This window comes from Mustelus asterias, chromosome 18, assembly GCF_964213995.1.
Source record: "Mustelus asterias chromosome 18, sMusAst1.hap1.1, whole genome shotgun sequence".
Lineage (NCBI taxonomy): Eukaryota > Metazoa > Chordata > Chondrichthyes > Carcharhiniformes > Triakidae > Mustelus > Mustelus asterias.
The window spans coordinates 37,350,926-37,363,466 of record NC_135818.1 but is presented as its reverse complement, the minus strand read 5'-3'; positions in this window follow the sequence as shown (position 1 = coordinate 37,363,466).

The window sequence follows — 12,541 nt, the reverse complement described above, 5'->3', positions numbered from 1 at the left end:
CAAGGCTAGACTAGTGCCGTGTGAACAGTTAGAAGCAGTAAGTAAAGAACTGGATAGATTAGAAGAACAGCAATTAAGAAGTTAAAAAGTTGTATCTTTGTGTTGTGTTCCACATTGAAAAAACACTAACACATGCTCAACTGTAAGCAGCCATTGTTGAACTAATTTTATTTGCACCTCCCAAGCATAAAGGGGGCAGCATGAAGACATTAGAACAAAATGCTCAACTCCTACAACTATGCAAAGTTAAAGCACATGGGATTGCAGGTAATGTCTTGAGATGGATAGAAAACTGGTTAGCAGATAGGAAGCAAAGAGTTGGCATAAGTTTCCTGATTGACAATCAGTGACTAGTGGAGTTCTGCAGGGATCTGTGCTAGGACCCAACTGTTCACATTGTATATTAATGATTTGGAAGAGGGAACTAAATGTATTATCTTCAAATTTGCGGATGATACAAAGTTGGGTGGGAGGGTGAGCTGTGAGGAGGATGCAGAGATGCTTCAGCATGATTTGGACAGGCTGAGTGTGTGGCCATATGCATGGCAGATGCAGTATAATGTGGATGAATGTGAGGTTATCCACTTTGGTAGCAATAATAGAAAGACAGATTATTACTTGAATATGTGTAAATTGAGAGAGGTAGATACTGAGAGAGACCTTGGTGCCCTCGTGCATCAGTCGCTGAAATTAAGCATGCAGGCAGTAAATAAGGCAAATGGTACGTTGGCCTTCATAGCGAGAGGATTTGAATATAGTGATAGGGATGTTTTGTTGCAATTGTATAGGATATTGGTGAGGCCACAACTGGCGTATTGTGTGCAGTTTTGGTGTCCTTGCCTGAGGAAGGATATCCTTGCTATAAAGGGAGTACAGCGAAGGTTTGCCAGGCTGATCCCTGGGATGGCAGGTCTGTCATATGGGGAGAAACTAAATCAGTTAGGATTATATTCACTGGAATTTGGAAGAATGAGAGGGGATTTCATAGAAATATATAAAATTCTAACAGGGTTAGACAGGGTAGATTCAGAAAAATATGTTCCCAATGGTGGGGGAGTCCAGAACTAGGGATCATAGTTTAAGGATAAAGGGTAAACCTTTTAGAACTGAGGCGAGGAGAAATTTCTTCATCTAGAGGGTGGAGAATGTGTGGAATTCACTACTACAGACAGTAGCTGAGGCCAAAATGTTGTCTGATTTCAAGAAGAAATTAGGTGTAGCTCTTGGGGCTAAAGGGATCAAGGGATATGGGAGGAAGGGGGGGATCAGGATATTGATCAGCCATGATCAAGATAAATAGCGGAGCAGGCTCAAAGGGCCAAATGGCCTACTCCTGCTTCTAGTTTCTATGTTTCCATACTACAGTGCGCATATACTCCCAGCACCCACCATATTTTGCTTTATTATTACTCCCAGTCTCTCTATTCCTGCACTCACTTTAGAATTGTGCCATTTGTTTCATATTGCTTCTCCTCATTTTTCGTACAAAAAAGTGCTTCACACTTCCCTGCAATAAATTTCAATTACTCATTCCAGCAGCCTGTCCTCTTGCAATCAATCACTTTTCTCATTACAATTCACAGTACTTCCAAGTTTTGTGCCGTCTGCAATTATTTACATTGTGTCCTGCACACATATATCAAGGTCATTGTGGTCTGAGTACCTACCCTTGGGGAAACCCACTGTATACCTTTCGCCAGTCCAATAAACAACCATTGACCACTACTCTCTGTTTCCTGTCACTCAGCCAACTATCTGTTCTGCCACTGTCTCTTTTATTCCACGGGCTTAACCTTTGCTGGCAAGTCTATTATGTGGCATTTTAACAAACACCTTTTGGAAGTCCATATACACTACATCAGCCATATTACCCTCACCAACCATCCCTGTTACCTCATCAAAAAACTCAATCAAGTTAATTAAGCACAATATGCTTTGAACAAATTCCTGTTGGTTTTCCCTAACGAATCTACACTTGTCCACGTGAGTTAATTTTGTGGTTAGTTCAAGCATCTCCGTTTATATTTCATCAGACTTTTTACTATTTACACAATTACTAGCATATATTTCAGGAAATATGAACTTTACTCTGTAATCCTCAATTTAAAACACAGGATTTAGATAATTGTTAATTACATGACTTAATGATGATGATTGTTGTATCAGTCTGGAAACATGTGCTTGGCATTCCCTTGGGGATATTTCCAGTGTCCGACCATAATTTCAGCAGAAGACTGGTGGTAACCCCAAAGAATGAGCAGAAGTAACAAGTCGCACAGTTTCTGCAAGTAATGGTACAGATTTGAGAACCCCTGAGGGACTTTTATTGCTAACATATAATGTGCCACTAAGATGCCAAAATGTGTGCTTTGAGTATAACATCACATTTTTAGCTGATAACCACAGAATAAGTTTTAAATTTCAACTGCTACATAATCTTGTCTTTAAACATAATTTATATGCAAATAGAGATGTTCTTCTGGAGAAAGAAATTAAGTATAAAAATGGAAGCAGTCATTTCACATAATAAAGAATTAAATATTTAGCATACAGAAAATCCAATCATGCCCATAGTGATAATTTAATTGAAAATTGAAGTTTATTATGGAACATATAATAATATTAATGTTTCTTTCATATTATACATATATATAAAAGATTTATCTCTGAGCAAAGGAAATTTCTTAGTCTCTGCATGTGAATTTTGCAGCCCTTGTAATTTATTTGAATATAAAATTTGAAAATACTTAGATTAGAAATAATAGCATGTAGCGACGCCTCTCTCTGATACATAATTGCTGAAATTAGACACTTATCAACAAGAAGAATTGGGAACAGGAGAGTTAATTCAACAAATTTTATTTCGACTTATGGTCAAGAACCACAGAGACTATTATGCATTTCCCTATTCCATTGGTCTGGGGGCCATTTATCAGACTTATGTTTTTAGATTGGCGCATTACAAATCTAGGACAAAGTTATTAAAGCTTTTCTGGATGCAGTATTTGGGAAGGTGTTGGAAGGGTAAATCCCCCACTCTTCTAGTTATGGAGGAGTAGAAACAATAAGCATGAGTGCAACGTGCACATTTTCTCTTTTCAATTGCACTAATTTGCAGTGAGTTTCATGTGGCAAACAAATCTAGAACACCGCTGACTAACTCAGAGATACAGAAATTGAAAGGAAGTTCAATGCAAGCCTGAGGAACAACACTTCATATTTCGATTAGGAACATCACAGACCTCCAGACCATAATTCCTTCCCCCATTTTGTTTCCTTTCTCATTGTGTGTTATGATCTTACTCATCTTTTGTTTTGCTTGCTGAAGGAAGCTGTTCCTTATTCATCCCTACTCCAGACACGCCTTTTGTTTTTTTCCCTGTCTTGTCAGCACTCCCTTTGGCCTTGCACCCCTAACTCTTTTACCATTTAAATTCTCCTGTCTTACACCTTATCACTGACCTTGCCTTTGTTATTTTTCCACCCTATCCCATTTAATTTGCTTAAAACCAATTACATTATCGCAACACTAAAATAGCACCAGAGTGAGGTGATCTCTTGCAAGCTATCCCCAGCATACCCTCTAATTCTATCTTTTACTCTCAACTGTACTTTAACTCGTTTCAACTCTCTAATATTGTCCTTTTTATTTCTCTGCACCCTGGCTATGACTGTAACACTACATTCTGCACTCTCTCCTTTCCTTTAGTATGAACGGTATGCTTTGTCTGTGTAGCCCGCAGGAAACAATACGTTTCACTGTATACCAATACACGTGATAATAATAAATCAAATCAAATACATTACTAACATTTCCCAATTCTGATGAAAGGTTATTGACCAGTAACATTTGGATGGATTTTACTGGGGGAGTGGGGGTAATGGTGCGCAGATTACCCACCTTCCTCCCCTCCCCTCCCCACCCCATTGCAAGAGTCAGCCAGCAGCTGACCCATTAAAAAGAATCCCAGGCTGTGGCCATAATAAGTGGCTGGTGGCCCAAGCAAGCTGAAAGTGGGAATTCTACCCCTCAGTGAGAGGAGTTCCCAACCTCGAGAGCTGCTGGTCAATCTGATTATATCCCAGCAATGGCAGAAATCAGTACAGGGAGCTCCTGGACTCTCCATAAGCCCACAATGAAGGAGGCCATGGTGCCCAAGCAAGGTAGGTCAGGGGTCTTTGACGGAGAGGAATTGGGCAAGTCAGTGAGGGGGCAAGAGTGAGGTGGGAGGCTGTGTTTAGGAGGTCAGGTGAGGAGAAAAAGGGAGGAGTTTTCCCTGATACACAAAGGACACTCCCCAGGTGATATTACCCCCTTCCTTCCCATCTTCACAACTTTTTTTCAAACGCCTAGCCGCTCTTGCCCGCCTGTCATGCCAGCTGTATTACGTGGTTTACAAGCTCAGTTGACCCACAATTGTTCCAGGGGCAGGAAGGTGGCTGGCCAGCCAATCCTTGTCTTCTTCATGCCTCCCCCGCACTGTAAACACATCCGGCGGGTGTGGTCAAATCCAGTCCATTCTGTTTCTCTCTCCGCAGCTGATGCCATCACTGCTGAGCATTTCCTGCATTTTCTGTTCTTATTTCAGATTTCCAGCATCTGCAGTATTTTGCTTTTGTATTTGAGCTTAAATGCTTTACTTTGCAGTTGGGGTTTAAGCATGAACATTGTTATTGCTCGACAGTTAACATCTTCTGCATGAGCACAAACACGCACACAGCAAGAAGTACAACGCCTATAGCATTTATATTTATAATGACACATCCTGCTTAGTTGTCCTCGCTCTTTCCTGCCTCCCAACAGTCTTTCTATGTGTACTGAAAATGCATGAAAATCTCAAGCCTCCGGACTAAAGCTCTGGATTAATAAGGCAACGTCCTTTAAATTGTGACAGAAATGGACACAATAGCAGCCCTTTTTCAGGAAACTGCCCTTTGTGTCTGTGAGGAATTGCAGGAAGTTTGTAATGTCTCCTGGAATTAGCTTTTGCTTTGCACTGCTATAGGGACAAAAAACATTTCAGCTCAGACTTAAGAGTGCAGGAATATGATTCCTGTATGAATGTCGAGTGCAGGAGGACATGCCAGGAGTGACACCAGGCATACTTAAAAATAAGGTATCAAAGTGGTGAGGCTTGCATGCCAAACAGCATAAGCAGCAAGTGATAGACAGAACGAAAGAATTTCACAACAAATGGATCAGATCTAAGCCCTGCAGTCCTGCCATATTCAGCCTTGAATGGTGGTGAATAATTACACAACTCACTGGAGAAGGAGGCTTCACAAATATCCCCATCCTCAATGATGGAGGAGCCCAGCACAATCAGTGCAAAAGGTAAGGATGAAGAATTTGCAGCAATCTTCAGCCAGAAGTGCCGAGTGGCTGATCCATCTCGGCCTCCTCCAGTGGTCCCCAGCATCTCAGATGTCAGTCTTCAGCCAGTTCGATTCACTCCACAAGAATGGGCTGAAGGCAGTGGGCAAAAGCTGTGGGCCCTGACAATCGTCCGACGATAGTACTGAAGACTTGTGCCCAAGAACTTGCCACACTCCTAGCCAAGCTGTTTCAGTCCAGCTACAACACTGGCATCTACTCAGCGATGTCCAAGAGGCACAGCTCGGTCCTGCCCCCAACCACCCAGGGGGCTCCAGTCCCACCGCTGAGGCCATCATGTCAGGTCCCTGTTGGTGGGGACATTACGTGATCCTCGTCAGTGAGGACTTTCACCGGCGAGCCGGTAAGGACAAGCAAGCCCGGGTGATGGTATTCGGGACTCACTAATCACATTTAAATTAAATGATGAATATTTAAATCAGCCAGCACAATGGGACGGGTAACATCGCGAAAGGCGGGAAACCAGGCATGAGCCCCATTTTCCACCTCTCACCCATCTTACCGGCTCATCGCGCCGATCAACCGGCAGCGCGAGCGGGTATGATTGTCCCCACAGAGTCTGATCCCAGCTTTCTTTGATGCTTACTTAGACTTCCAAAAATGTCTTGATAAGAGGTTTTTCTATAAAATCAAAGCTTCTGGCCATATCTATCTGGCTTGATTGTGAGCTGGCTTGCAGACCGCAGGCAAAAAGTAGTTGTAGATGGTCCTGGTTCTGTTTGGAGACTGGTTATTAGCTGTGTCCCACAAGGTTCAGTTTTGGTGCATTGAGCTTTAATATTTATAATTAATGAGCTGGAAGGAGATGTTTGAGAAACAATCTGCAAATTTGCGGATGATATCAAGACATGTGTGTGTTTTAGGACTGTCGGCATTGCTTGTTTCCTTTAGGGTGGTCTTACTGTGGTGGAAAATTGGGTACATGACTGGCAAATAATACATAAATTGGATAAGTTTAGTTTCATGCTTGTGGGCCGGGTGAATATTTAACATTCATACACCCTTAGAGTCATCAAACCATTGAAGAAGGTGTGTCGGGAAATTGATGTTTAATGATTGGTTTTAGTTTAGTTTACGGATAATCGAAATATGTCAAGCCAGCATGGTTTTATGCTGAATTCTGGGACACTGGACATAATTCTCCCAAATTGGGACCACGTACCCACGCCAGCGGGAAAACTAGTTCCTGCTGGCACTGGGAGCGTCTGTCAGGTGGGATTCACCCACTTGGTGGATAAAAATATATTTCTCCGAAGCAACCCACCGGCGGCCTGATCTCTGCACCTGGAGACAGGTCCCCCTCCCCACCCCAAAAGGAAGTGGTGACTTCCCGCTGACTAGGGGAGCACCACCAACCCCTCAGCAAAGAGCGTATCCTCCTCCCCACCCACAAATAACTGGTCACCCTCCAATCGCGCATGCATGAGGGTGACCTGACCCCCCCCCACCCCACTCAGCCCCCTACTCATCCCCCCTCCAGACTCAGACGCTCCATTCAGCTCCCTCCCCACTCAGACTCTCCACTCACCCCCCTCCCCACACAACCCCCTACTCATCTCCCCTCCTCACTACGGCACTCCATTAAGCCTCCTTCCCACCCAGACATTCCACTCACCCCATCTCCACTCAGACACTCCATTCAGAGCCCCTCCTCACTCAGCCCCCCGTTCAGACCCCCTCCCCACACAGACCCCCACTTATCCCTCCTCCCCACTCCAACACTCCACTCATCTCCCCTCCTTACTACAACAACAGGCGGCACGGTAGCACAGTGGTTAGCACTGCTGCTTCACAGCTCCAGGGTCCCGGCTTCGATTCCCGGCTCGGATCACTGTCTGTGTGGAGTTTGCACATTCTCCTCGTGTCTGCGTGGGTTTCCTCCGGGTGCTCCGGTTTCCTCCCACTGTCCAAAGATGTGCGGGTTAGGTTGATTGGCCAGGTTAAAAAATTGCCCCTTAGAGTCCTCAGATGCATAGGTTAGCGGGTAAATATGTGGAGGTAGGGCCTGGGTGGGATTGTGGTCGGTGCAGACTCGATGGGCCGAATGGCCTCCTTCTGCACTGTAGGGTTTCTATGATTTCTATGATAACACTCCACGCATCCCCCTTCCCACTTCAACACTCCACTCACCCCCCCTCCCAACTCAGAGACCCCCATTTAGACCCTGTCTCCACTCAGCCCCCCTTCATTCCCCCTCCCCACACACCCTCCATTCAGATTCCCTAGCCACTCAGACAGTCCATTCAGCCTGCTCCCCCTCAACCCCCCCCCCCACCAGGCCTTGTGCCATGGCAGGACCAATGGTGCACTGTTCCTTTGCACCCTGGCACTGATACCCTGGCCTGGCACCTTAGACACCAATGGTGGTCAAAGAGATAGGTCCAGTGGACATTTGCCCCTCTGCCACTGCCAGACTGCAGAGGGAGGGTCCCCCAAGAGACCTGGGGGTTGGGTGGGCTTGGGCTGGAGCAAGGGGTGGACCTTGCCACTCTCTCCCAGGATGGGGGGGGTCTTGTGGCTGGACCGCCCTTTCTAGTCCTGGCAGACCTGAAGATAATCCTGGCATAGAGATTCCAGACAGCCCTGTGATCAACATCTTCAATCCTGCCTGTCAGCTGTGAAAATTCTGAAGCGACCAGGTCACTTAAATCTCCATGCCCCCTGGTCACCTGGCAGCCTTTAATATCACTGCAACAGTCCATTCTGCAGCAGAGATTTCCCTTCCCCCCTGTCAGAAGCTGCAGCTGTGAGCAGATCTCTTTGAAATCCTCTGACAAAGAGGACATGTCAATTTCACCTGGGGGTGGTGGGAGTGGGGGTTCCACAGCTTTGCATTCAGCCCCATTGCATTCACTCAGTCTCTGAGCCTTCCTAACAAGCTAAAATCTTTGAAACCCTCTCCAATGCATTGAAAACTTTTGATCTCTGTCAACTTCAAAGTGCAGTGCCTTGAAATAGGTTTTCATTGACAGCTTAATGGATATCTACTCAGCCTCCGGTTATTCTGTTTATTTTCATCTTCTTTCATACTTGAATGCATGTCAAGTATTTCCATTGTTCCGAACCACAATGTTGATATAGCCTGATTGACAACTGTGGTTTCTTCAAAAGGAAGTGATTTAATTTTTTTTTGCAGACCAAACCCATTTTTTGTCCGACGCCCAATTTTCAGGACCTTCACGATTCTCACCGGCAGCCAGCAGGCCTGAAGAATTCCCTCACCAGCTCATCACATGACTTGGTCTCAGCATCACACTCAAACTTAATAAGGGAGAACAAACATTAAATTAGTGCAGTTTAACTTGTGATGTTTAAAATAAGTCACTTTCGTTCGCACTATGTAATAATTAGGTTTTGTAGCGCTGTAATTCTTTTAAATTTTAATATCTGTTAGTTGAATGTGTTGTGTTATATTTAGTACTCTAAGCCCATTCGAGCATTGATTTAAATTGGATTTTATATAGAGTCTGTGTAATTTCTGTAACTTTGCAAGTTTTGCTAAACTATTTTGTAAGTTGAATTGATTTACACCACGCACTGACAGGTAGAACAGAAACATACCAAAGCAAAGCAATTGTCTCAGCAATAACATATTGATAAGTGTCTGTTTTAATGAAGTTATCTATAGATCATTTAGACATCTAATGAATCCCTGAACCCAGACATTGTGTGCTATCTTATCTCAAATAAAAGCAGACATCAAAAGCATTCTCACTTATATTCTAAGGGTGGGATTTTTCTCCCTCTCTGTGGTGGGTTTAGGGGTGGCAGGAGGCGGTGTGCTGCCCCTGTGAGTGGGATCTTATGGTCCTACTCTTGACAATGGGGTTTCCTGTTGCATGCACCCTCCACCGCTGGGGAACCTGCGTGTAAGATCCTGCTGGTATGAAGAGCACAGTAAGAAGTCTCACAACACCAGGTTAAAGTCCAACAGGTTTATTTGGTAGCAAATACCATAAGCTTTCGGAGCGCTGCCCCTTCGTCAGATGGAGTGGATATCTGTTCTCCAACAGTGCACAGAGACACAGAAATCAAGTTACAGAATACTAATTAGAATGCAAATCTCTACAGCCAGCCAGGTCTTAAAGATACAGATAATGTGGGTGGAGGGAACATTAAACACAGGTTAAAGAGATGTGTATTGTCTCCAGTCAGAACAGCTAGTAAGATTCTGCAAGATCAGGGGGAAAGCTGTGGGGGTTACTGATAATGTGACATAAATCCAACATCCCGGTTTAGGCCGTCCTCATGTGTGCGGAACTTGGCTATCAGTTTCTGCTCAGCGACTCTGCGCTGTCGTGTGTCGTGAAGGATTTATGTCACATTATCAGTAACCCCCACAGCTTTCCCCCTGATCTTGCAGAATCTTACTAGCTGTTCTGTCTGGAGACAATACACATCTCTTTAACCTGTGTTTAATGTTCCCTCCACCCACATTATCTGTACCTTTAAGACCTGGCTGGCTGTAGAGATTTGCATTCTAATTAGTATTCTGTAACTTGATTTCTGTGTCTCTGTGCACTGTTGGAGAACAGATATCCACTCCATCTGACGAAAGGGGCAGCGCTCCGAAAGCTTATGGTATTTGCTACCAAATAAACCTGTTGGACTTTAACCTGGTGTTGTGAGACTTCTTACTGTGCTTACCCCAGTCCAACGCCGGCATCTCCACACCACGGTATGAAGAGCAGCAGGATTTCAGCATATCTATGTTTTACATTAGTATTTTGTAAACTTTTTATTAGTTTTAAGGTTATAAGCAACTTTACCACTCCATCCTTTGTTTTAACAGTAAAGTAACCACAGGTAGCAGTAACAGCATCGTCAATGACCTGTACAAAGCATAGAGGCCGGAATTTTCCAGCCATTCTCACTGGTGGAATCTTCCGGACTAGCTGACACTAAGCCCCTGTTGCTGGTTTTATGGCGGGGAGGCATAGAACTGTGGACAGTAGCGGGATCAGAAGATCCTACTCCCAGCTAATGACGGGCCACCCCAGCCACCATGAAACATGCAGCGAGGTGGGGGTGGGGGAGGGGGTGGGATGTGAGGGGGGAAGGGCGGCGGCCATGGAAAGCCACACCCAGAGTCACTGATAGGAGTCTGATTTAATACCATTTAAACAAAGTCTGAGACCCTGAGCATATTTCCCCTCCTGAACAAATGGGCAAGGGAGATATCATAAAAACATTATTTTATCTTAACGAGAAGGAAGCAAAATAACAAAGAAACTTTAATGAGAGGGATGGTCCCGCAAGTAATTGACACCTTCGAGGGCCAGTCAGGGGATTATGGGAAATGACATCAATAGATGACCATCACCTTCAAGAAAGCAGTGAGAAACTGATCATGCCCAACTAGACCAATCACACATTGATCACGCACTCCTTTAGCCAATGAAGAATAGGCCTCGCCTCATTCAGACCATTTTAGAATGCAATAACATCATTGATCATGCTGTGGGTTCTGGCTCGGAATGAATTCTGAAGCAAAAAGCTTTCACTGAGCAAGTGGCACAGCAAGTCACTGCTATCCATAGGGAAGCAGACATTACGGAGAGAGACAGAGACCGAGAGGGCGATTTTGAGCCCACTTCCATCACCAGAGAAAATGGTGATGTAGGCTTAAAATCCAGAAAGGAGCGGGAAATGCGGTGACTGTTTATAAATTTCACAGCCGACAAGCAGGAATGAAGATGTTGGTCACAGAGCTGCCTGAAATCACCATAAGAAGTTTAACAACACCAGGTTAAAGTCCAACAGGTTTATTTGGTAGCAAAAGCCACACAAGCTTTCGGAGCTCCGAAAGCTTGTGTGGCTTTTGCTACCAAATAAACCTGTTGGACTTTAACCTGGTGTTGTTAAACTTCTTACTGTGCTTACCCCAGTCCAACGCCGGCATCTCCACATCATGATATCACCATGCCAGGGGTGATCTTCAGTTCTGCCTGGTCCAACAGGGGGCAGTCCACCCACGAGACCCCCCCACCCTGGGGGAAAGTGGTGAGGTCAAATCCTTGCCCCCAGACTGAGCACACCCAACCCCCAGGACATTGAGGCACCCTTTTTCTGCAGCCAAGAAGTGGCAGAGGGATAAATAACCATTGGACCTACCTTCTTGACCCCCCTCAGGGCCCAAGTTGCCAGGCTAAGATGTTAGTGTCAGGTGGTAGTGTACTGTTGGCACTGTCAAGGTGCGTGGCCTGAGTGGCGGTCTGAAGGGTGGGGAGCTGTAGGGAGCCTGAGGGGGAAGCAGGACTGAATGAGGGTCTGAGAGGTTAGGGGGGCCTGAAAGGGGTTGAGCTCGGGTCACCCTCATGCCTGCGTGGTGTGGGGGGAGTGACCCTTTATTTTAGTGTTGGGGAGAGGTTGCCCCACTTTGTTGAGGTGTTGGTGGTGCTCCCCTGGACCCTCACGGTTGAACACGCCAGATCCACATTGATGACCAGCAGCAAAGCCCACCTGGTGCAGTTCCCACTGGGGGAGGGCGGGTGCATGGTGGGGAGCCGGTGAATGAGTCATCAAACCCACTAATTGTATTACAATTAGCAGGCTTGCATATTAATGGGGTTGTCGCCCGCTTTGGGCGGGAACCCAATCGGGGCCGATGGGGTGGGTCGGGTGAATCCCAATAGACCTCATGCCTGGCTGGAATCCCAGCTTTAGCCCCAATGCACAATCCAGTGAGCAATCTGGATTCCCGCCATCGGCAAACGGAACGGTGAATTTTCCCTCCTTAATGTTTTTGACAACAAGTTCTAATTTGCAATGCTTTCCTGATCCCTTGCTCTGGGCAGAATTTTTCTCCCTCTCCGTGGCGTGTTTCACAGCTGCGGGAGGCGGTGCGCTGCTCGCTTGCAGTGGGAGCTTATGGCCCTGCTGTTGTTAGCGGGGTTTCCTGTTGAATGCACCCCTCGTGGCTGGGAAAGCTGTGGCAGGGGGGCGCCTTCAGCAGGACTATAAGATCCCATCGGCGTGAATGCAGCAAGACTTTGGCGCATGTTTTAAGGTTGGGAAGGCTTTTACTACAAACGCCACTTGCACCTCATTTGAGGTTGAAGCTGTCATTGTAAGGGCAATAGGAATGAGGATTTCCTTCCCCCTGCTGTTTTCATGCTCCTGATGCAGGGTTTGGAAGGTTGGAAG